Source organism: Macaca mulatta, chromosome 3, assembly GCF_049350105.2.
Source record: "Macaca mulatta isolate MMU2019108-1 chromosome 3, T2T-MMU8v2.0, whole genome shotgun sequence".
Lineage (NCBI taxonomy): Eukaryota > Metazoa > Chordata > Mammalia > Primates > Cercopithecidae > Macaca > Macaca mulatta.
Genome location: NC_133408.1, coordinates 147,943,648 through 147,970,264, shown reverse-complemented (window position 1 = coordinate 147,970,264; position 26,617 = coordinate 147,943,648). Strand labels below are relative to the sequence as shown.

At 39.6% G+C, this 26,617-nt stretch overlaps 1 protein-coding gene and 1 pseudogene across 27 annotated transcripts in view; one reads left to right on the top strand and one right to left on the bottom strand.

Annotated features, from left to right (window-relative positions):
* The window catches only part of NRCAM (neuronal cell adhesion molecule), a 305,384-nt gene that overhangs the window by 97,822 nt on the left and 180,945 nt on the right, over positions 1-26,617 (top strand). The window lies entirely within an intron of this gene.
* Positions 13,904-15,027, bottom strand: LOC144340203 (uncharacterized; annotated as a pseudogene).

Sequence of the window (26,617 nt, the reverse complement as noted above, 5' to 3'; positions counted from 1 at the left end):
ATTTTAAAAATGTAATTCATAATTACATAGACAAGAATTAAAAGTTCTTCACTTCTGTTGCCCACATCTTCTTTAAACTTATGCTCCTCACCAGGGATAATGAGTATTCTCAATTTCGCATCTGTTCTTCCAGACCTTTTCTTAATCTTTCCATCATATTTGCACATTTAGAGATCCATGGTCCCTTTGCTCTTTAATATGCATTTTAGAATCAATTTATCCAATTTCATGGAAAAATGACATGGGACTTTGTTTGGAATTGAACTGAATTTATAGATTAATTTGGATATAACTGATATCTTTATGATAATTAGGCTTCACTTCTTATCAATGAGCAGAGCTCTCTAAAACCCTTCAATAAAAGTTTATAATTTTCTACATAATAAGTTTGCACATCTTTCATTATATTTATTCCTAGATATTTTGTATGTTGTATTATTTTAGTTTACATTTATAACAGTTTGTTAGTGATATACAGAAGTGAAATTGCTTTTTTGTTTGAGACAGAGTTTCGCTCTTGTTGCCCAGGCTGGAGTGCAGTGGCACCATCTCAGCTCACTGCAACCTCTGCCTCCTGGATTCAAGTGATTCTCCTGCCTCAGCCTCCCGAGTAGCTGGGATTACAGGCGCCTGCCACCACGCCCAGCTAATTGTATACTTTTAGTAGAGATGGGGTTTCTCCATGTTGGTCAGGCTGGTCTCGAACTCCTGACCTCGGGTGATCCACCCACCTCAGCCTCCCAAAGTGCTGGGATTACAAGTGTGAGCCACCATGCCCAGCCTGAAATTGCTTTTTAAATGTCATTCTTATCCAACATAATTGCTAAATCTCTATGAATTCTATTAATATGTCTATAGATGCTCTTGAGTTTTCTTTGCAGCTAATCATAATGTCTGTGAATATTTCTGGTTTTGACTGCCTCTTAATTTCATTATTTCTACCTTTAATTCCTTTTATCTTACCTGCCTTTAGTTGAGCAGAAGTGGTGATAATGGGCATCCTTGTCCTGTTCTTGATTTTAACATGCCACTCTAAACGTGATGTTTACTATAAGTTTTTGATAAATGCCTTTTATTAGGCTAAGATAATGAGTAGTCAGCTTACCTTGAATGAGTATTTAATGGATGAGCATGTAGTTGTTCCCCTTTAATTCTTTTGTGTGGTGAATTGCTGTAGCATATTTTGTAATGTTAAACCGTTTATATATTTCTTGGAAATCCTATTTATATTTATGCATGTTTGCATTGTTGGATATTTCCTTGTTGGATAATTCATATATAGTGGAATTGGGAGCTAGATTTAAGGGCTGTCTAAGGTAACTGGTGACTGGATGATTCTTTGATTTATTTTCAAGGATTCTCTGATTTATATAAGAAATTGGGAAGGACATGTACATGATACTTTTTCCTCAGGAGAGAAAACAGAAACTTTAAAACACTAAATGACCAATCCAACATCGCACATTGGAAATGGACTCATGGAGTGGTTGTACTTACCACTTACTAGTGTATGAACCCAGTGTTCCTCTGTGCAGTGGTGATTATAATGGTCCCTGTCTCATGTAGTTGCTGGAGATCGAAATCAACATTGCTTGTAAAGTGCTTTGCACAATGCCTAGCACATGGTGGAAAACTCATTCATGTATTCATTTATTCTTTCAACAAATAATTGTACACCTGCCATGAGTTCTAAGAGCTGGGGACATAGCATAAAATAAGATAGAATAGGTCTTTGTTTTCATGAAGTCTTTATTCTAGTAGCAAGGAACAGACAATAAATCATACAGAAGAAAATGGAAGGCCAGGGGCAGTGGTTCACGCCTGTAATCCCTGCACTTCAGAAGGCTGAAGCAGGAAGATTGCTTGAGCCCAGGAGTTCAAGACCAGCCTTGGCAACATAATGGAACCTGTCTCTCTAAAAGAAAATTAAAAATTAGCTGGGTGTGGTGGCACATGCCTGTAGTTCTAGCTACTCCAGGAGTCTAAGGTGGGAGGATCACAATCACACCACTGCACTCCAGCCTGGGTGACAGAGTGAGACCCTGTCTCAAAAAATAAATAAATAGATAAAAATAAAAATAATTTAAAAAGGAAAGAAGAAGAAGAAGAAGAAAGAAGGAAAAAATGAGAGAGAAAAAGAAAAGTATATCAGTGACAGGATTCAGGATTCTAAAATGGAAGTGGCATAACCTGGTTTATATTTTAAAGACATCACTCTGGTGCTCAGTGTAGAAAAGGATACAGAAGGCCAACACAGAAGCACTGGAAGCAGCTAGGAGGTTGTTATGGTGTTCAAGACAAGAAACAAGAAGAACTGTCTGTGAGAAATATGATCAGGGTTGGCCACGGGAAGAGAGGTATTTCTGTAATGTTTTGATTTTTTTTTTTTTTTTTTTACAATGAGCATATGTCACTTGTATAATTAAAAAAAATACGTGTGTGGGAAAAAAATAGTGGCTTGGTGTAAGGTGGCATGCAGGCTTAGAGAGAAATGAATACGTTTGGAATATATTTTGAGGCATAATCAATGAGATTTACTAATGAATCAGAGGTATTGGTGAGTGTTAGGGTTTTTTTAAACTTATATTTTATAGCTATTTGTGGCTACTGTAGATAAATGGTTTGGGGAAAAGAGAACAATTCAGGACTCCTAGCTTTATAATTCAAACAACTGGGTCATGCTATTGACTGAAATCAGGATGTTTAGAGAAGGAACAGTTCTTTTTTTTTTTCTCCAAGTGGGTACGAAAGTTGATTTTCGGGACAAATTAACCACCATTATTCTGTTGATATTTGTCAATTAAAACATTGTCAGTAACAATTTTATAAAATAAGTAAAAAACATTTCTGTATGTGGTACTTTTTCATAACAATCCCCAAGAATGCTATTTGAAAAAATCTTTTTCCTCCATAGAATTGCAAATAAATTTACAAAAACACAGGCAGAGCAAACTTTCCAGCATGCAGGCAGACCTGATACTCCATATTTACTTTCTTTCGTAGTTCTTCTGATATTGGCCAACCAAATCTCACTTTTGAAGGAAAATGTTCTTTGACTCAAACACAGAACACTGTTCAGTAGCTCTTTGATTAGATTATGCATAAAAATTTTATGTATGCCACTCACTGGAGATTAAGTAATTAAGATGCTCTTAATATTGCTGGGGAAACATTACAACTCTCATTATTTTAATGGACTGGTGGACTCCAGGGACTTGCCAATAGGATGCAATATCTTGCATTCCAAGTTAGCAAAATACACAATTTTGACTGGCAACCTAAATTTGTAAGCTTTTGATGACCTGTGTAGAAATAAGTCATCTCAGGCCAGTTCTTAGAGGATGGAATATTCTTAATAATAATACTTTGTATAATGGTGGCTTTGTTGTTAGTGCTACTCAGACATTAAGGACTCTGCAGTCAAGGACTGAGTGGTCTTTTCATCTCTGCTTCGAGAGGGGTCCCCAAGGCCCTAAGGCACTCTCAGGGCAGCAGCACAGATGTCTTTGCATTCTGTGAGATTGTCTTTTAGTAGCCTCACTATGGATGACTAATAGGTCTGTACAAACAACCTAATTGCACTGCAGTGTTTGCACTGGATGTGCAAAAAGACAAATATTTTCTTTTGCTAAACATATATTTCATCTTGTTTCAAAAATATCCTTAGCTAGCTTATTTTTTAAAAAGTAGCCAATATGACCTGCTCTACAATAATGAGTTACAATTCCTGTTTCATCTTAATAAGTCTCTAGTTAATTATTTAAGCCTGTCATATTAGCAGTAAGTCCAGCATCTCCCTCCATGGGTTCAGCCCTCCTCCTCCTGAGTTGTCAAAACGACGTGAAATAAATATGACATTTTAGGTTATCCAATCCCAAAGTCTATCCCAAATTTTATACTCAGTGGAGAGAGCCCTGATCCAGTCAATCCAATAGTGCTGTTGCCTCTTGCATCTACCAGTGTTGCCTCTTGGCCCTCCAGAGTTCAGTGATGAAACTAGTCTATTCTGTAAGGGACCTCCCCATTTCTCTGGGGAGTAAGTTGTGGCTGTTGAAGAGAGGTGATAGTATCCCCTTGTCTTAGACCATTTTGTGTTGCTATAATAGAATACCTGAGACTGGGTAATTTATAAAGAACAAGACTTATAGGTTTGGAGGCTAGGAAGTCCAAGGTCAAGGGACCTGCATCTGGTAAAGGCCTTCTTGCTATGTTATCCCATGGCAGAAGGCAGAAGGGCAAGAGAGAGGAAGGGGGCCAAACTCATCCCTTTATTGGGATCCCGTTCCCCAGATAATATCACTAATCTATTCACCTAATCACCTCTTTAAGTTCCCACCTGCCAACAGTGTTGCACTGAGGATTAGGTTCCAATGCATGAACTTTGGGGAACATATTCAAATCATTGTACCCCTCAATTCCACATTTGATCAAATATTTTTATAAAGCCTCTATTCTGTGCTAGGCATTGTTCAGCATATGAGGGACATTCCCAAGAATTAAGAATGAAACTGACAAACTTCTGTATATAACATATATACTGTTGGGGATCCCAATCAACAAATACCCAAATTTATGTAAGATCCTGAAAAGAAAGATGCTATCAACTAAATTATGACAAGCTGTCTACTGGAAATTGATTCCGATTTCAAAGATGTTAAATCATTTTTAACAGATAGAAGGAAAGAAAGAAGAAGAGAAAAAGAAAAAAGGTAAGCTGGCTTATCCCCAAAGCAAACTCTAAGATGAGCATTTGAGTGCAAGTAATTTTTTTTGGAGGCACCAACAGGGGAGTGGGTATGTGAGACAAAAAAATAAAGAAAGCCAGTCAGGGTGAAATAATGAAAGGTAACCACTGTGGGCAACTGGTAACCAATCCTGCTGCAATCTTCCAGAGGTGGTTTAGAATATGTCTCAATATTGTCCCACCCAGGTGGTTAAGGCAGCTGGAATATTTATCTGCAAACTGCCATTGGTCATTACTGAGGCATCAACTCAGCCAATGTGTCAACTCCTAGTTCTTCAGGCCTGTCCCCGCACCTAGGCTGAGCACTCCAGGGAAACTCGATAAGTAAAGAGTCACAGATACTTACAGAGAAGGAAGCCATCAGTGTTCCCAGAAGGATGAGTCCCAAGGAGATCCCAGAGGAACATTAATAATGTCTATCACCATGAGCATCTTAGGATTGTTGAACAGTGAATTTAGATGATAATAAACACCACAGTAAGATTATGGAGGTGAAAGCAGGAATGCCATTTCAGAGTATAGAGGGAGCATTTGAGAAAGTGATATTTGAGCAGTAACCTGAATGTTGAGGATTGAAGCATAGGTATATCTGCGGGAAGTCTCTCCAGTGGAAGGAATAGCTGGTTTAAAGGCCCTGAGACAGGAGAGAACTTGGTAGATTCAGGAAACTAAAGGAGCCATTTTGGGTGAAGCATGATCACTGATGTAAGAAATGGTAGGGAATGCCTTTGGTCACATAGAAAAGAACCCAAACATGTAGAACTTCTTAGCCATGACAAGGAATTCAGATTTTATTTTGGATATTATGAGATGCTATTAGAGGGTTTTGAACAGTATGTATAATCTGTTTCTGTTTTAAATGATCGCTATGACCTCTGTATAGGGATAAGGGTAGAAACAAGGAGATGGATCAGAGACTACTGTGCTTTAAAGCAGGGAAATAGAAATATCAGAGTAAGAAATGTCATATTGTGAGGGGGAGCGCTTCTTATTTATTCAAAAGTGGCATCAAACCATTAATAATGTTCTTTTTAATAATAAAAAGATGAAATACACATTATAATAAATAAGATCTAAAAATAGGCTGGATCCTTGACTAAAAATGAGATGTAAGAGTTCATAACTAGACAAATTTAAAGAGCAGTAACAAGAGTAGTGACTTAAATAAGTGAAGTGAAGTCAAAACTGCTGAGAGGCTCAGAGCAGTAATAAAAATACAACCAACCTAAAACTTGGCAAACCAGTGCCCTCTCTGGTCAGTTTCTAGGCTGTAGAGTCACACTCAGTTACTCATCAACCCAATTGTGAAATCCTTGAAAAACAATGTCGATTGTACTTAGGTTTTTTGTACATGGAGATTTTACACAGCCCATCACATAGCAAAACTTCTCTAAATCCTGTCTTGCCAATACATCCCCATCTTGACAGCTCATACATTCCTTGGCTGCCCGTAAAGACTTTTCTGACCCGTTTTTTTTTGAGATGAAGTCTCGTTCTGTCACCCAGGCTAGAGTGCAGTGGTGCAATCTCGTCTCACTGCAACCTCCACCTCCTAGGTTCCAGTGATTCTCCTGCCTGAGCCTCCCGAATAGCTGGGACTACAGGCATGCACCACCATGCCCAGCTATTTTTTGTATTTTTAATGGAGACAGAGTTTCACCATATTAGCCAGGCTATTCTTAGAACTCCTGACCTCCAGTGATCCACTTGCCTTAGCCTCTCAAAGTGTTGGGATTATAGGCGTGAGCCATCACGCCTGGCCTCAATTCTTATTTTCTGCAAACTCTGCCTCAAAAATCAACCCCAGGGAGCCTTTACCCCTCGTTTAATACCGTGGTAACTTTTTAAATGCTATTTTTGCCTTTGATCCTCTCCTGCAGCACACTGTTCCCTAAAATACTCCTTTCATCCTGTCAGTCCTCTAAATAAGATCTTTCTGAAGCTCCTGTTCCCTGCCCAAGTTTAACAGCCAATCTCCTTAGTTGGCAGATAAGGCTTATTTCTGACTCCTCCCTCAGAACCCCCAGGCTCAGCCTCACAGAACTTGTCAAGCTCTGAACATACCTTGTTGTTACCCACTGCAGGTCTTTGCCCTGGCTCTGCCCCTTCCTCTGAAATTTTCCATTGTGTCTCCCACACATATATTCACACACACACACACACACCCCTCTACCCACAAGAAAATCACATCTTAAATCTATCTTTTTCTCAAATTTCTTCCCTGCCCAGCAAAGGAGATAGAACACATGACAAAGTAGCACAGTTACAGGTATTAGGTAGGCATTTATTCATTTTTTGAGTGCCCACTTCTTACCTGCATATTTGGGGCACAAAGATGAATACAGAATGCTGTGCCTAGCCTCAAGGAGCTCCATCCGGTGGGAGAGATGAATGTATAAATATACCCTCCTAGAACATGGTGAGTGCAGTGATTGGGATGTGCACAGAGTATGGGGGTGGAGAGGAGGTGGGTTTAGGCAGAGCAAATAAAGCAGGGCAGGGCTAAGGTGGAGGGGTTTAATTCATAGGCAGGGGAACAGAGACTGAGCTCAACCAAAAACAGGTCTCAGGACCAAGGAGAGCGCTTTGTGTAGCCAGCCTTGAGGCATTCCTCACATTTTTTGGAAGCTACTCAAAACTTTCTGCAAGGCTCTGTCATAAGCAAAAGATTCTCGCTTAAAGGAACCCCTTATCAGGCATATCCTGGATCCCTTTGAGTTAGGAAAATACTACTTCCACTCATGAATTGCAGGGTTTAGGAACTGAGTATGAGTTAAGGAATATATATATCCTTAGAAGGATTTTTTTTTTGATCAAATCCTCAGGGGATGGTTCTCATTCTGAATTTGAAATGGAATCCAGAACTTTATTTTATTGGGATTTTCTTTCTCTGCTTTTGAGGGATTGGAACCTAGGTTCTGATTAGCCTAGACAGAGTTTATCTCCATAGCTTCTTTTACTCCTCACCTGGCTCCTGTGACATTATTTATGAATGCCTTACTTCCTTGAGATACACTGTAAATTTCTACAGCAGCACAGTCTAATAGAAATGTAATATGAGCCACATATGTAATTTTAAATATTCTAGTAGATACATTTTTAAACAGTAAAAAGAAATAGGTGAAATTAATTTTAATGTTTATGGTTTAACCCAATAAATCTAAAGTGTTATTTAAACATATGATGAATATTAAACAATGAACGAGGTAGCTCACATTCTGCTTTTTTCCTACTAAATCTTCAAAATCCAAACGTGTGTACTTACGCAGTTTCAATACAGACCAGCCGCATCCCACAGGCTTAATTGCCACTTGTGGTTAGTGATTACTGGGGTGGACAGCACGCTCTAGATGTTAGCGAGCCTATCTGTACCCTGGCTCCAGGTTTTCTGCCACTTAATCTTCTCAAATCTCATGCACATTGGCCAGAAAAATACCGTTACTGTAAGAGGTGACATTAAACCCAGCACTTTTTGTCCTCTATTTACAGTAGAGTAGGAGGTAAGAGAAAAGAATGTTTAAGTCTCAAAATAAACCTGTATATTATTATTTTCTTAAATTAGCCTGATGGAATTAACCAGCTAATTAACCATGTAATGAATAGAAATATGGAGTAATGTATGATGACAGAATAGCCTATCCAGACGTATTTAATAATGAAGATGGCTAATACTCGATAATAAACTTCATCAACATGCAAAAACATTTTAACATGTAAAAAAGCATACTGTGTTGGGAGAAAAAAGAGTCCTGGAAATCAGGAGACTCAAATAATTTTAGTCTTGCCAGTAGTTAAATTTAGATTCTTAAACAAGAAAATTAATCTGTCTAGCCCAAAGTTTCCTCATCCATAAAATAAAGGATTGGATGTGATATCTCTAAATTCCTCCCACTCGTCCTAAATTGTGTTGACACTGCCTCTTAAGTAAATCCCACAGTCATTGTCTCCTTGCCACCCCCACTGCCTGCCTTGAAGCCTGCATACTTTCTTACCTGAACTACCACAGCTAGTCTCCGTAGCAACTTCTCAAATCTATCCCCTACACAGCCATCAAAGAAACCTTTCTAAATAAAAATCGGATCATCTCATGCTTAATGCCCATCAGTGGCTCCTACAGCCCACAGCAGTTGGCATGGCCTGCTTTTATTTGCTCCCCACCATTGACTCCTGGGCTCCCCCATATACACCCATTGTTCTAGGCCTGCTAGACTTGTGCAGCTTGCAGGGTATGACATAGCTTTTGGACTGCCTTAATTCACTCTGGCTTATGTAGCAAAGTGCTATTGGCTGGGTAGCTTAAACAATAGAAACTTATTTCTCACAGTTTTGGAAGGTGGGGAGTCCAAGACCAGGATGCCAGCCGGTGGGGTTCCTGGTGAGGGCCCTACTCCTGGTTTGCAGATGGGCAGCTTGCTGTATCCTCATATGGTGGAGAGAGAGCTCACCTCTGTCATGTCTCTTCTTATATGGGCATTAATCCCATCATGAAGGCTCCACCCTCATGACCTAGTTATGTCCCAAAGGCTGCTCCTCTGAATACTATCACATTGAAGATTAGGGCTTCAGTATATGAATTTGGGGGGAGGACACAAACAGTTCATAGCAAGATTTTGAGAATATTTAGATCAATCTCAAGGTAGAAGTTGCTCTTATAAAAACTCAAACATCACTATTTTGCAATGATATGCTTGCCATTTTTGAACAGCTTTAATATTTAGATAGGTTTTCCTTATTTTGAGACAAAACTCTTCCCATGGGATTTTGAGAACTTTGTCCCAGATTTGATATTTGTAATTACCTAGACAACCATCTTACTGAATAATTGAGGAACCTTTCTGGGTTGAGTGATTTGCCAGCATTACACAGTTCACTAAGGTTCAAAGATGAACCTGGAACCCAGACTTTCTGTTCTCATTACAGTCCTCTTTTATGTCCATATACAATATACACAGTAAAACGATCAGTTTTCCTATTTGAATTCACTTCATTGTTCCACTTTTTCTTTATAAAATATTGAATTTATCAGGGGTCCACATTCTTTATCCCCTGTTCATCAGGTCCTGCTAATTTGTTTCATTAAAACTTCCACAGATTGAGTTGAATCTTAGTCTATTGACAGAGTCAGAAGCAAGCATTCCTTCTTATCTTCTCCCTCCTCCTTATCCTTGACTTCATACAATGAAAGGCAGCAAGAATGATGCCCTAATTTCTAAAATGTATTTTTGTTTGGAAATAAGCTTAGGACATTATTGCCCATACTAGGCAATTATCTCTATGTACTTTTTTCCCTCAACTATGAAGTAATAAATATAAGCTAAATAATTCTTGTGGTTTCTCCCACTATAAAATTTCTGTCTATACCCAGTAGCCCTAAAATGGTACATTTCACATAATAGTCATTTAATAAATACTTAGGGAATTGGTATTTAATGGGACAAAATGTCAGTATGGAGTATAAACAGTTCATTGAACTTTATTGTTAATTGCTCACTTTGGGAGAGTAGTATGTGCTATTACTTTTCATAGCAGCAGAAAATGAGTTATGGAAATATTAGAGATGTGTTAACCACTTTTCTGTTTTGGTTTGGTTTTTGCAGGTTTTGTTTGTTTGTTTGTTTGTTTTTGCAGTTGCAAGATTTAATAGAGTGAAAACAGAGCACCCATACAAAGGGAGGGGACCCAAAGAGGGTAGCCGTTGCTGGCTCGAATGCCTGGGTTTATATCCCCATCATTGTCCCTCCCGCTGTGCTCTCAGGCGATAGATGATTGGCTATTTCTTTACCTCCGGTTTTTGCCTAATTAGCATTTTGGTGAGCTCTCTTTTGTCTGATTGGTCAGGTGTGAGCTAAGTTGCAAGCCTCGTGTTTAAAGGTGGATGCAGTCACCTTGCCAGCTAGGCTTAGGGATTCTTAGTCGGCCTAGGAAATCCAGCTAGTCCTGTCTCTCAGTACCCCCTCTCAACAGGAAAACCCAAGTGCTGTTGGGGAGGTTGGCCGATGACCGCTCTAACTGCTTCCTGCTGAATTGGGGCATAGTAGGGGTTGTGTAGTTGAGATTTCCTTGGGAGGGGTACCTTCAATGTCATTAACATCAAAGCATGGGCTAGCAGGCTGGTCCAGGGGTCCGTGGTAGATCTTAGTCATGAACTGCATCTGGGGCTCCATTTGAAGAATGATTTGTAGTTTTACAGCTTTGATTCTGGAAGAGACAAATCTAACAAGGAGGTTAAAGATACAGGGATTGAAATGTATGGCCTATAGTATAGGGGATTATTTCTTTGGCACACTTTACAGGCCCTGACTATCTGCTTGATAGTTTTGAAAAGGCCTGGTCCAGTAAATAATGATTTGGTCATCTGGTGGGTGTTATCAATGCCTAAGTGAAAGATTTGGTGAAGAGTTTTAGGTAATTTCCATTGGTTAGCTGCAGGCAAAAGTAATTTTCCTTCTTCGGTGGCTAGCCATCCTGAGGGGAGAAAACTATGTCCTTGTGAGGTTCCCCATTCTATTTCTTCTTTTGAGTACTGGGGATTGGTTTCCCAGAGGGGATTACCCCTTACTAGGGGTCCTTCTATAAGCATTTCTAATGGAGGGTCCTGCCTTGCAGTTCTTTTTGCTTCAATATCTGCTTGGCGGTTCCCTTCTTTTCCCCTTTCCTTTCTGATGAGCCTGGCAGTGTAAGACTACCACCTCTTTAGGTTTCTGTACAGCCAATAATAATCTCCTAATGGCTTCCTGATGTTTGATAGGTGTTCCCTTGGAAGTTAGAAATTCCCTTTCTCTCCATATTGCTGCATGGGCATGGAGGACTAGGTAAGCATACTTAGAGTCTGTATATATATTTACCCTTTTTCCTTCTAATTCTAGTGCCCGAGTGAGGGCTATTAGTTCTGCCAGCTGAACACTAGTTCCTGGAGTGAGGGGATTACTTTCAAGTATTCCATTATCACTGACCACTGCATACCCCAATTTTTGAAGTTCTTTTTCTGCAAAGGAACTTCCACCAGTATACAAGTTGAGGTCGGGATCAGTCAAGTGAACCTCTAAAAGGTCCCCTCGAGTGGCATAGGTTTGAGTAATTACTTGTTGACAGTTATATTCTATCTTTTCTTCATTGTCTGGAAGAAATGTGGCTGGTTAAGAGTTGCACAAGTGCGCAGTCACAGCACTGGCCCTTCAAGTAATAAAGCCTGATATTTAAGTAAACAGTTGTCTGATAGCCACAAGTCTCCTTTAGCAGTGAGTATGCCATTCACATCATGAGATGTCCACACAGTAAGATCTCTTTCCTGTATTATTTTAACTGCTTTAGATACTAAGACTGCTACTGCCACCACTACTCATAAACAATGAGGCCAATCCTTTGCCACTACATCAATTTCCTTACTCAGGTATGCCACGGGTTGCAAGCTTATCCCTTGGACCTGTGTAAGGACTCCTAGAGCTATTCCTGTTTTTTTCTGAGACATATGAAGAAAAGTCTTGCCCCAATGGCAAGCTTAACACTGGGGCTTGGGTTAGGGTCTTCTTTAGGGCCTGGAAAGCTGCTTCTGCTTCAGGTGTCCATCTTACTAAAAGGATATTGGCTCTCTGAGTTTCCTTAATTAGTGTATATAATGGTCTGGCTATTTTGCCATACCTGGGAATCCATATTTGGCAGAAGCCTGTTATGCCAAGGAACCCTCTTAGTTGCTTTAGGGTTTGGGGATGAGGATAAGCCAGTATAGCCTGGATATGTTCCTCACTGAAGGCCCTGGTGCCTTTGGATAATTTTAGCCCTAAATATTTAGTTTGCTCTGAGCAGAGCTGAGCCTTTGGTTTGGAAACCTTGTAGCCACAGGTGGTGAGGAAATTTAAGAGTGCTTGGGCGGCTTGATGGCCCAAGGTTTCTGAACGGGCAGCTAAAAGTAAATCATCCACATACCGAAGGACAAGAGTGTCCAGGTATGAGAACTGGCTCAAGTCTTGGACTAATGCCTGGTCAAATAGATGGGGGCTATCCCTGAACCCTTGGGGTAAAACAGTCCAGGTGAGTGGAGACGTTGGGTTCGAAGGATCTTCAAAGGCAAACAAGAATTGAGAGTCAGGATGTACAGGGATGCAGAAAAAGGCATCCTTAAAGTCCAGGACAGTAAACCACTCTGCTTCCTCTGGTATTTGGGAAAGCAGAGTATAAGGGTTAGGTGCAGCTGGGTGTAGAGGGATAATGGCTTCATTGATAATCCTGAGATCTTGCACTAACCTCCCCTGTCCGTTGGGTTTCTGTACTCCTAAAATTGGAGTATTGAAGGGGCTACTACATGGTTTTACTAGGCCTTGGGCTTTTAGGTCCTTAACAATTTTTTGAGTCCTTGTTGGGCCTTGGCTCTAAGAGGGTACTGCCTTTGGTAGGGAAAGGAGACAGAATACTTTAGTTTAATTTGAACAGGACAGGCATTTTTTGCTTGTCCATATTGTCCTTCTGTTGCCCAGACTTCAGGATTAATTTCTTCCTCAAGCAGGGGACAACAAATGGATGTTCCTTCTCCTATGTTCAGGTGTATAATGGCCCCTGCTTTTGCTAGAATGTCTCTCCCTAACAAGGGAGTGGGGCATTCAGGCATAATTAGAAAAGCATGTGAAGAGTAAAGTTCCCCAGTCACAACTTAGTGGCTGGGAGAAGTATCTAGTGACTGCCTGTCCTAGGACCCCTTGGATACTGACAGATCTGGAGGACAGTTGTCCGGGACAGGAGAGTAACACTGAGAAGGCCGTGCCAGTGTCCAGGAGACAGTTAACCTCCTGGCCCTCAATGGCCAAGCATACCCAGGGCTCTGTGAGGGAGATGGCATGGGCTGGCGCTTGCCCCGAGTCCTGCCACTGGATCATCTGGTTAGTGGCTTCTGACTCAGAGGATCTTCGTCCCCTGGGGCAGTGGGCCTTCCAGTGATTCCCTTGACATAAGGGGCATGGACGAGGGGGCTGCTTATTTCTACTTGGACAATCTTTTGTAAAGTGTCCTTGTAGACTGCACTGGAAACAAGCCCTATTAGGCACTCGATTTGCCTAGCCTTTCCGTGTTCCAGAGCCTCCAAAGCCTGCTTGCCTGAGGACTGTGACTAAAGTGGTGGCCTTTTTCTTATCCTGTTTGTCCCATTCCGCCTGCTCCTCCTGATCTCTATTATAAAAAACCAAGGTTGCCATGTTCAATAGGGTTTCTAAGTTTTTTGAAGCTTTTTCTAATGTCTGCAACTGACTGAGTGATAAACTTATCCTTTAACATTAGTTGGCCTTCAACAGAGTCAGGTGACAGGGAGGTATGCTTTCTCAATGCCTCCCTTAGTCTCTCCGGAAAGGTGGTAGGATTTTCTTCCTTTCCCTGTGTTATAGTGGACATCACTGAATAATGCATAGGCTTCTTCCTAGTTTTCCTTAGTCCTTCTGGCACGTAAGTTAGCAAATGTCTGCAGCACCAATCTCCATGTCCTGATTCTGTGTTCCAGTGAGGGCCTACACTGGGAACAGCTTGCTGGCCGGTGGGGAATCGTTCTCTTTCCTCTGTTGTCATCCTATCATTCACCTGACTGAGATACCAGAGACCGCCACATTCTCGGGCTACAGTTATGGCAGCAGTTCTCTCATTTGGAGTTAGCGTCTGATTTAGCAGTAACATAGCTCTCCATGTCAGATCAAAGGATTGTCCGAACCCTTATAAAACATCAATGTAGCCATCAGGGTTATCTGAGAATTTACCTAGGTTTATTTTAATTTGCTTCAAGTCTGAGAGAGAAAAAGGTACATGCACTCTGGCTGGGCCGAATTCTCCTCCTCACACTGCTTGGAGGGGGCGTAATCGGGGAATATTGCCACTCTTTGGTTCATTGTTTACCCCTTTGTCTATCTCCTTTGGGACTGTTTGGGTTGAAGGGGGGGTTCCTTAATAGTTGGGAAAGGAGTCAGGGTGACGCCGGGGTAGGGAGGTAGACTCTGAGGGCTTCCTGTAGAGCATAAATCACACTTTTTACATAATTGCGAGTTGTCTCTTAATGAAAAGAAAGTTTATACATGTGGCACTTCACTCTATTTGCCTTGTTTTCTACAAAAGAGGTCTAGCTGTAAGATGGTGTTATAATTTATCCTCCCCTCAGGAGGCCAGGTTTCTCCCCTTTGAAGAGGGTATCGTGGCCAGGTGGTACTGCAGAAGAATATAAGTCGTTTCTTTCTTAGCGTGTGAGGGTCAAATTGGTCCCAATTCTCCAGAATACATCTTAGGGACATTTTTGCCTTGGGGGGAATGTTTCCCATCTGAAAAAAGAGCATAGGGATGCCAGCACCCTATGAGCATTAGTCCTAGAGCATCCTCTATGGTCCTAATGCTTATTCCTTTCCAGGGTGCGTAACCACCCATGGACCTCTGCTTATCGGATTAGTTACTGCAATGTAGCAGTCCTGCATCCTTTTTCCCACTTTTCTTGACCACAAAGAAAGGGATCCAGGCTGCTGGATTCTAGTGGTCCTTTACCAGCATGCCTAGCATTCCCTTTGCACTCAGGGGTGAGTCCCAGAGCTGGGCTGGGTTCCTGAGTATTTCATAACAACCCAGCTGCCCCATCAAGATGCATTCCCTTAAGCAGTTCTTAAGCAAATTCATTTCAGAGAGGGTGTAGGTGACCTTTTGAGTCAGGATGGAGATAGTCTTTTTGATTCTGTAAGTACTTTAAGGCTTGGCTGAGTACAAACAGCTCCCATGTTTGAGGAGACCAATTATTAGGCAATTTTTCTAACTCTGCTTCCACAAGAGTCTCCCTATCAATTACTGAATACTCATTGTGGTTTTTTCCTCAGTCACCTTGGAGGAACCATCTATCATCCTGTCCTGAAGGACGTTCCTCCTAAGGAGTTCCTGCTGGTCGGACCTTTGTATGGTAATTAAGATTTAAATCCCTTGTTAGGAAATCTGCTGGGTTAAGGGAATTATCAGTGGTTAGTGTTAAATTACCTTTTTCTAACAGAATAGCCCCACACTTTAAGATTTTTGAGTTAGTAAGCTACCTTTTTGCTTGTTTTGACTTAGAATAATTCTTAACTGGTGAGGTGTGCTCACAATGAGATTTCCCCTAAAAGTTACTTTTCTACTTTCTTCTGTTAGCAAAGCAGTTGCCAGTACAGATTGAATACCTTTGGGTCATCTGCGGGTTACTGGGTTAAGGTTTTTTGATAGGAAAGCTACAGGTTGTCAGTGGTCTCAGTGTTTTCAGGCTACGCCCTTGTTTACACTGATGACAAGGTAATATTGGACTGTTACAGGGTCACGGAGAAGAACTTCAATTATCAATTATAGGTTTTACATTTACCCTGGCTTTTAAAGGAATAGGGCACACTGTTTTGTTTGTTTGTTTGTTTGTTTTTACTATTTCTATCTTTCTCTTTCTCTCTTTGACTCCCTCTTTGTCTCTCTGCCTTTTTCCTCTCTCTCTCTCTCTCCCTCTTTCTCTCTGTCTCTCTCTCTTTCCTCTCTTAGCCATTTACAAACTTGGGGCCCTGGCAAGGGTGGTGGGGAATGGGTCCCACATAACTGCCCATGTTGAGAGCTGTATACCTAAATTGGGAGGGACACCAGGGACAAGACTGCCTGGGTTTATAGCCTAGATGCCTAAGGATGTAGCGTAGAACTTCCTTAGATCCCTTTGGAGATACAACGTGCTAGAGGAAATTAAAGTCTGAACCATTAGTACATAGGAGGCAGACATCAGAGGAAGTAGATTCAGAGGTAAGGAGAATTTTGGGGCTGCAGTTTCAAGAAAGTCGTGGTTGGGACCCAGGAGGGATGGGTCAGAAGGAAAGGTAGGGGCGCGCGCATAGGCGACTGTTGAGTAGAGACTTCTGGCTGCACCATGATCTCAACAAGCCTGGAGTTCGGGATGACAGCTTTCTGCCTCTAGTCAGCCCTTGGCTTCCCCAGGAAAATTGAAAGTGGAAGCTGACTCCAGGCAGACCAATGTTCCCAACCCAGAAGGGTTGGGGGTTGTTAGAAAGCCCCTCCCCATATAGTTTCACACCTAAGTCTCAAGTCCCACTGCCACGCTAATGGTTTTTAACTGGCTGACAGGTGCCCGGTATTTTCCTCAAGTTCTAAGGAAGGATAGGACAAAATAGCAAGTGAAAGTGGCCCAATATTACTCACCACTTTGGAGGTCCCTTCGTGGTTGCCAAATGTTACGTAGACAGGGGGGTCCTTGCTCCCAGAGCTCCCAAGATGGTGGCGGCCCTCTTCAGCTTCCAACATGGTGGCAAGCCTCGTGTTCTCTGACCTGGGGTTCTTGGCCTCGTGGATTCCAAGGAATGGAATCTTGGGCCATGGGGTGAGTGTTATAGCTCTATTAGAAGCTGTGGGTCATGGAAGAGAACTGTGGAACCCAGTGACTAGTGTTCAGCTCGATTAGGACGAACCCAGGCACTTAGCCATGCAGGAACAATGGCAAGCCTTTAACCCGATCGGGAGTGGCAATGGGTGTCTCGTTGGATCAGGAGCACAGCAGACACCCTGCCATATCCGGAGGGATGGAAGTCAGCAGCAGGTCTGCAACGGCGGCAAACAGCAGTGGTGGATGGCGAGCAAAAGCTCAGCTCCAGCTGTAACAAACTAGAAGAGTGCAGTTGCAAGATTTAATAGCGTGAAAACAGAGCTCCCATACAATGGGAGGGGACCCAAAGAGGGTAGCCGTGGGCTTTTTTTTTTGAGATGAAGTGTCATTTTGTCACCCAGGTAACTGCAGTGGCGCAGCCTCAGCTCACTGCAACCTCCACCTCCCAGGTTCAAGCGATTCTCCTACCTTACCTACCTGAGTAACTGGGATTACAGGCGTGGGTCCCCAGCCTGGCTAATTTTTGTGTTTTTAGTAGAGTTGAGGTTTCACCATGTTGGCCAGGCTGGTCTTGAATTCCTGTCCTCAAGCGATTCATCCTCCTCAGCCTCCCAAAGTGCTGGGATTACAGGCATGAGCCACCGTGCCGGCTGTGTTAGCCAGTTTTTCACTATAATGCAAAATACATTTATACTATTATTTGCTCTTATCAATAACTTATTGGAAGAACTCTTCGTAAGAATTTTCTGTCTTATCTAGTTATCTTAATTAAAATTATCTTTTAATTCAAAAAGGAATCTATTTAACTGTAGTTATTTACTTAAATTATTTATTTACTTGTTATTAAGAGATACGAAAGCTACATTTTACCTAAAAATAATATTTACGTTCAGTTCTTTACGTGAATTTTACAATGTGTGTGGAAAATTTTTGAAATGTGTGAGGATGATGAGAGAGCTTAGGTTTAAAAGATCTTTATAGAATTAGGTTGGGTTTCCTCAGATAAAATCTTTTAGAACATTTTAAAGTTTCTAGTGAACCCTAGAAGAATCTGGAAAACTATGTCCTTTGCTGGCCCAATACTGAGGATGGTGAAGGAAAATCAGGAGAACCTTTTAACTTTTAACATATTCATAATCAATACCCATGATTTAAAAAAATTCAACTTATAATGTTGTTTGAAAGGCAAGTTGTTTTAGCTGTTAATTCCTACAGATAATTTTAAAATCAACTAATCTCTCTGGTTTTCATTCTTTTTAAAGAATTTCTGTGCTTTTTATCATTTTGTTTTTGTAAACACTGTGTCCATTCTTCTGGGTGCATACAAATGGATGCAAACATACCGAATAACAGAAGCTCTATCACAAAAAGCATCAAATTGGATTAGACAGCCGGGAAGGGGCACTGGACTGGTAGAAGAAGCTTAAGGTCCTGTCCTGGATTTGCCTGCCTCAGTTATGTAAATGAGTTGGATGGTATTAGACAACCTCTTAAATATGAGTAATTGTAGAAAATAAGGTCAGCAAAATCCTGAATTAGAAGAAAGGTCACTTGAATGAAGCAGGGGTCAACTAACAATTTATATAGACTAGAATAAGATGGGGCCCTGGGGCTCCATTTATGTGTAAGGTCGTTTCAAATCAAATAGTTAGGGGAGAGGCATTTTCAGAAGTAGTGTCTTGATTTAAAGATAGGTAATTGAAAATATTCTTTTGTTCTTTATATTAATCCCCATCAATGGTAGTGCTTTCTACTGACTGTGGAAAATATAAATAGAGGAGAAAAAAGAATTAAGCAACAGAGGGAAACAGTAGATAGTTAATAGAGTGATTGATCACTATGTGTGAACTAGAATCTCTCCCAGGAATATAATTTGAGATATGAGAGGACACTGCATTTTATAGCAACAATGAGATTTCTGTGGTTCAGCTGGAGGAAAAATACATCTGAAAGCCAACAAAAAGCATTTTTCACTTCAGTACCCTGGAATTAGCTCTAAGGACATATGTCTTTGGGAACTTCTGTGTGAGATTAGCAGGTAGGCATTTTCTGCATCTAAGAAATAGAAGAGATCAAAATAGCTGAATCTGAAATCTCCCAAGCATTCTCCAAATTACTGTCCCTTACTTGGCACCCAGCCAGCCAGCCAGCACCTTGTCTTTGCAGTGAAAACTGGAAGAAAAAAAAAAGAGCAGGCAGAACAGATCCATAGGACATGAACCAGCCAGATGAGGAATTGGAAGGGAAGTTTCCACACTCTTATCTTCTGTTTATTTTTTATTTTATGAGGAAAAATGTAGGGAATCTCTTATGTGTTCTGTAAAGGAAAATACATCAGTGGTAGAAGCATTTATTGCTTTAGTAAGCCTATGATTATGATTTGTGTGGCATGGTCAACACAAGATTTAATACAAATTCTTATGTGACAATATCTGCGGTTTGAAAGAGAGTGCACTAACACTAAGGTACACTAACAAATTCCAGCTCCATAATTTTCTTGCTGTGTGGCTTGAGGCAAGTTACTTCTCTGACCCTCAGTGTCCTCTTCTGTAAAATGGCAATAATAGTTGGAAATATGTCAGTGTTATTATAAAGATTGTTATATATATAATTTAAATAATATTTATAATATAATATAATAATAACATAAATCTTTATATATACAAAGATTGTTGTAAATATGCCTAAAACAGTGATAGAAGGGTTCAATGAATGCTACCTTTTATTACATAACCCTGTCTTAATATAATATAAAGAGCAAAATGGTCAAAATTTCCTGTTTCCTAATTTGTCTCTTTAGTTCTCATTTCTTATCTTGTATAACATATTAGATATATCAGGGCATACCATTTTATTATTGCTGGACTACTAGATACTATTTTATTTCTATTTGTAAATAATCTGAAGAAATCAAGTAGGGATGGTGATGTTTGGTGGTCTCTTCCCTACTTGGTGTGTCTGAGTTACTCAAAGGCACACTGTCCAGTGGGCCATGCCCCTATGTCGGGTTTCTCATCTCAGGCGGGACTGTGATCTGATGGCCATGTTCCTCAGCTAAATTGTCATGGGGCAAATGGACTTGGATCTTGCTGTTGAAGAAAGAGAGGGATTTGAACAGAGGGAGAGGAGTGAGGAACACATGCCAAGAACAGTGTCTGCAAACAGAGAAAACAGGTGGAATGGGCCTGGTGTGTTAGGGGTAGTAGGTACCATAGACCTGTTTAGCTGGAACAGCCTAAGACTCATGGAAGATCAGTTCAGAGTCATAGGTAGGGGATGGATTGTAAAGGATTTTGAATAAGAGACCAAGGATATTATTCCATAGGCAATGAAAATCTAACATGTGGGTAATAGATGCTAATTGGTGTTTGGGAGGATTACCATGTCTTACATCTATTGAACTGTTTGAAATATTGTAAGGTAATTTCCAGTTCTGCAGCATGTAAAGGTGATCACATACACTTCTGGTCGTGCTAGAAATACCAATGCAAACGTTTAGAAAATGATGTGGAATAGCGCATCCATAAACATGTTTCTACTTCTATTTTTTAAGGAAAATTTTCAAAAATTATTGATGTGATAAAATTATGACACAGCATTTCAGTGGAATGTTGTATGTTAACTTGAAATTATAATCTGAATATTAGCAATATGAAAAATATTTGACATAATGTTGACTTCAAAAATTAAAAATTTAAGATTGCAACTTTGTTGAAATTACAGACACACACACACACAGACACACACATTCAAACAAGAACTGTAAGGAAAGCCTGATACAATAGAGATGGGGGTTTGTGAAGAATGTTATTATTTCCCATAGTGTTGCCTAAGGAAAGGAAAGATGAGTGACTAGTAAGATGAATTGTAGCAGAAGGAATGAAGTCAGTTAAAAGAGTTGCACTGATCTTTTAGGAACTCTTAACCTGGGTTGTTGAACCTTCTATTGTATGAACAATAGGTGTTTAGGGTTTTCTGAATTTCTTGGGTTAGGGTTCCATATCTTTTAACAGATTCTAACCTAATGCTCAGACTATTAAAAAATATATCAGAGTGCCTGGTTTTTAATATGTCCCCAAAACATCATTGTAACAACTGTAATAAAAGATAATTTGTTAAATTTTTTTCTAAGAACAGGTGGTAGACTTTACAGTTTAGAAAATATTTGAAAATATCTGATTAAAAAGATCTCTTCCAGCTAGGGTGATTTTGGTGAGTTTTGTTAAAATAGAATTATCAAGCCTTTTTCTATTTTATTTTTACAAATGAATTCCTTCTGCGTTATTCAAATATGGTGCTAGATGTCAGCAGTAAAGTTATTTAAAAAATAAACTTATATGGAGTATATTCTTATGTAGAGAGATATACTGGAGAGAATGATTCCAGAAAGGGTGTGTGTGTGTGTGTTTCAATACATGATGAGAAGAGGTAGGAAAAATTACCTCAGTACTTGAACACACTTCAGTAATGTGTGGCTGTTTGGGAGATTATTGCTATAGCAAAGGAAACTTCCAGAAAATAGTAATAAGCCTTGTTTTACAACTAGTGATATAAATGGAAATTATTTGCTCTGGGGACACTGGTTGTATTTCTGTTGAGTGATTTGGACATTACTTGAGCTGGGCAGTCCCAGGGAAGCAGTTAGGTTGAATCATACGAAATTACTGATATTTGACCTTTTTTGATCTACAAAAAAGCAATTGCATAGATTTGATCCTTTTATGTTTTCTATCTCTTACAACCTCCTTTTTTCCCTCTTATTTCTATCTCTTATTACATCCTTCCAAATTTCAGTTATATTACATTGTCTATTGTGTTCTTTGAATTGTCTGATACATTTTCATGTATACAAAGATAATTCTCACTAAGATGACTTTAAATGCAATGCAATTAGACATATGTTTTGAATGAGACGCGTGTTACATTGACACACCCTATGTCTACATTGTCTTGATATGTACATTATTAGCCATAAAGCATTTCTATATAAAGTGTTGTTAAATATATGGTATATGAGAAATTCTGGTTAGTTTTAATATTCTTATTAAAGGCATCCAGTGTTTGACTACTTTCATTCACAGGGATTCTTTTTTTAAGGAATCATTCTTGGTTGTCATAATACCACAGTTCTTTTGTAAAAGCAGTGGTTTGGAAAACCCATATGTACTCTAAACAAGGTGGGACATGAGTGGTAAGGAGATGGTGATTGAAAGAAAGAGAGGGAGTGAGCTGAGAATTAATGAATGTGCGATGACTGTCTTCACAAAAAAGCAAATTTCAGTCTTGGTGTTTTGATAGTGCCCAGATTCAGAAAGTAACCCAGTCTCTACTATTCTCTGGAAATACTGAAAAATGTACCAATTTTCATCAAGAACATTTTTTCAGTCTTTCCCCTTAGCTCAGCATCATGATGCCTTTCTAGAATTTTGGCATTTTGCCTATCAGTAAATTATGAAAAAGCAATAGGATTTCAGTCTGCTGTGCCATCAAATTATCTGTGGGGTTTCTGGGTCTCTGTACAGTATTTACAGAAACAGATGACTCCTGTGGCACTTTCATCAAATGACGTGACACTTAACTTGTCTCCACTATGCAGATCTGCAGTGTTGAGAAACACACTCTTTGATGCCTGTGAGCTTCTTGGTATAGCGGAGCATTTCAGGAGAGAGGAAAGAAACACTTGGTTAATTCATTTTTCCCACCTAGTTTATGGGCTACTTTAACAAAAACTTTATCTCATGTTCAGCCAGCTAATTGACATTCTTTTTTACTTCCTATAGAAGAATTTCAAAAGTAACACATCCATCATTTCTGTGCTAGGAGAACCTGTAAAGACATTGCAGAATAAAACTGGCAATGAATGTGAAGTTGGGCCATTATAAAGGCCTGCTAAATAATGTCAAAAATAAAGGTCATCAAGGTAAATGAGTAGCTCCAAGTAGAACTCTTGCATTCTGGATGAAATCCTGAAAGAATCGTCTGCTTATCTTTTCATTCATAGATGGTGTCTGTTTTATTTCTATGTATTTAAAAGAAATACTCAGCGTCTGATATGTGCCAGGCACTGATGTAATTTATGAACATTAATTCATTTAATCCTCATTATAGCCTTCTGAAGAAGGTACTGTATTATCCTGATTTTACAGGTAAGGAAACTGAGGCACAAAGGCAAATATACCACACATGCATTATGATGTTTAGAACTAGAACATTTGCATAGAAAGTACTTTATTAAAAACGGAAAATTTTTGATTATATCTTTTTTTTTTAATTTAGAGACAGGGTCTCACTCTGTTGCCCAGGATGGGGTACAGTGGTATAGTCACAGTTCACTGCAGCCTTGACCTTTTGGACTCAAGTGATCCTCCTACCTCAGCCTCCCAAGTAACTGGGACTGTTACAGGTGTGCACCACAACACCCAGCTAATTTTCTTTTTTATGTAGAGACAAGGTCTCACTATGTTGCCCAGGCTGGTCTTGGACCCCTGGACTCAAGCAATCTTTCTGCCTTGGCCTCCCAAAGTATTGGGATTATAGGTATGAGACATTATGCCCAGCCTGTATCTACTTTACTCAAAATTTAGATATATATTTTTAGGTTTAAATGAAAAAAAATTTCTGTAAAAAAGTACATCTAATATTTTTGTGTGCTTAAAATGGATACTAAATTATATTATGTAGAAAATTAGTTACATTCCTGTAATGGCTAGATCTGGACAATCTGAGAGATTGAGGGAAACAGAAAGCAGCATGTACATTTTGGTGCCACAGATTGCCTCCCCTGGCCCCCAAAATGGAACTACCTGTTTCAGAGTGTGTTAAACCAGATGATAAAAGATAATAACCTGATGAGCTTAAAATGAGATACCCCAAATTACATTTTGGAGGATAAAGCTGCTTTTGTGAAAGGAGTAATCGTTGTCAGGTCAAGATGATTAGTTCAAAAGGGCCCCCTTCTGCATGGCAGTCCCAGCGGTCCTGTTTTGGTGGGACAGTACCCATTCTTGTCGTAAGATGAGATTCAGTGATAGATTGTGAGGAGCCTGTTAAACCCAGTACCTCTACCTACCAAAAACTGTTTTGAGTAGCCCAGTGAGTAACCACTGCCGCAAAGTAACAGGCACAGTGGGAGCCAGAGCGAGAAATGGGCCTGCAGAAGCATTTCGTGTTTAATGGGTCTAGGGCTGTAGTGAAGCAGTGTGCTGAAATAATTCTGATTAGGCTCGGTCAGGCAAGCTGCATAATCAAGACTCATCTCTCCTCCATTGAGCCCTTACTGTTCAGAGCACAATCACAGTTTAAAGCACCATTTTAAGTAGTCCTTCCACTGTTCTTGAAAATGCAACCTTTTTTCAAGTTGGTATGTGAGCCTTTTTGATACCTGTGGGAATAGCTAACTAGAAAAAGAAAAGGTTATGTTAACATATTAATAGGAAAACATGGGCAAATTCTTCTTTCCAATGGAAATGCATATTTAAATTTTATAATGCACTTGAAAGAAATGATGGGAAAATACCAAAAGGAGTAATACTATAAATCATAGTGTCTAACCTGGTTTCTGTTGTCAGTCATGTGTGTTGTATCAATGACTAGGCAGCTGATTATTTTCTGTTTTCTATCAGCTGGTACCACTAGTAACACATGTACATAGCAGTAGATATGTAATCAACAGGAAATAAGTTTAAAGGCTTTCTCCCCACTTCTTTTATCTTTTGAAAGAATGAAAATAATCAGAAAATGATTTCCATTTTCAAGTTTTTCTTAGCATAAGTCAAAGCTCATTGGGACATATTAAGCAGAGAAATGGATGTGCAGAGATAGAAGCCAGTCAAGATTCTCTGATGTCTCTACTTGGTTGGGTTACAGAGGTCATGTGATTACAGTCATTGTTGATCTCTCTGACAATATGCTTTGAGGGAGATTAGGTTACGTGTTGATTGTGCTTTTGTGAAGAAGGGCATTATTCTAAGCAGGTCTTTAAGAAATGCTGAAAAGAGCTTCAAAGAAATATATTCACCCATTGTTCACGTAACAGTGACTGTAATACATGCAGAACAGTTTTTCAGGTTCATTCTTAGGAAGTGAATAACCGTAATTGAAAATACAGTAAATGGACACTTTCAAAACTTGAATCATAGCTGGTGAATGACTTATAAACCTGCTTCTCTTGAAGTTTTTCCAGAGAACCTGAAAGCTTGAAAAGCAATCATTGGAAGTTTAAGCAAAATAAATGATTAAAGATTTGTGGTGGCTCCAACAATGAGGTCCTACTGGACATAATACGTTTTAGAAATACCTTCTATTACTTTGTAAAGGTCTTCTTATCATGAAATATAATCCTAATGTATTATTCACTCTAATGAAAATACCAGCTCACTATTCATTATTTATTTGTGTACTTAGGTACCAATAGCATCTGGCTTAGAAGAAGAATAATAAGCAACGTGTTAAAATTCTTACAGCTTGGACGGCTGAATACTCATGACAGTGGGTACTAGAGAAGCCCAAGAGAGGAATGAAATTCAGAGATAAATATGTAGGGGGAAAGAAACTAAGAAAAATAGTTATAATATTTATTTTTACTGAGATCTTAAATTAACTGAATCAAATAGAATTTCTAGGCTTCCATGAAAGAAAAATCAGAAATGACTGTTGTGAGTCATTGGACAGCGGGTTCTACCATCTATGTGATGTAGGTTCTGAAACTGAAATAAAGAAGGCAGTCTCAGCAGTTATTGTGTCTTGTCAAAAGGAATAAAAACCCAGATGGCCACTCTAAAATGTTATTTTGAGTTAGTACAAGATTTAAAAAGAAAGAAGAAACTATGTAACACCTTTATAATTTCCCCCTCATAGATGAAAATATGGCAGTTACTTTCTTGAAACAGGATTGCCAAATCATAACCTATTGTGTATTTTGCTAAATCATTTTGAGCAAGCAAACAGATTTTTCTTGCTTCTAAATGGATACGAAGAAATGTTTAACCCCCATTGTATTGCCACAAAGCCAGGCTGATCACCCTGGGAGGCCTGGGAGGTCTGAGCAGCTTTGGATTGGCTGTCAGGAGCAGGACTTTAACATTTTACTGCACATGGGCCAGCCACAGCAGGGTTCAATTGCCAGTGCTTTTATCTGCAGAAATGTGCTGGGATGGGCACTTTGTTTAAAATTTCCCTTTGCTACTGGAAGGAAATGGAAAGCAGTAAGATAACTTCATTTGTAAGGTAATATCTGTGCTTGTTTATGTACTTTATGGACAGTAGTATTTGACAGTCCTGGGACCGGCTGATTTTTGTTCCTCCTCTCAGGTATTGTTTTAATGATTTGTTTAAAACCGAAGCCCAAATTAGAATTGTATTCCACCTATAACAGCTTGTCTGAAGCTTGATATTCTCTGTTCATTGATTTGTTTTTATTTTGTGTGCTGTTGGTTAGTGGAGTTTGTTTCACATACCTCGTTTAACACTTAAAAGAGGAACTTTGGTGGAGCAACTGACAGATATGGTTGGAATATTTTTAGTAGCAAAAT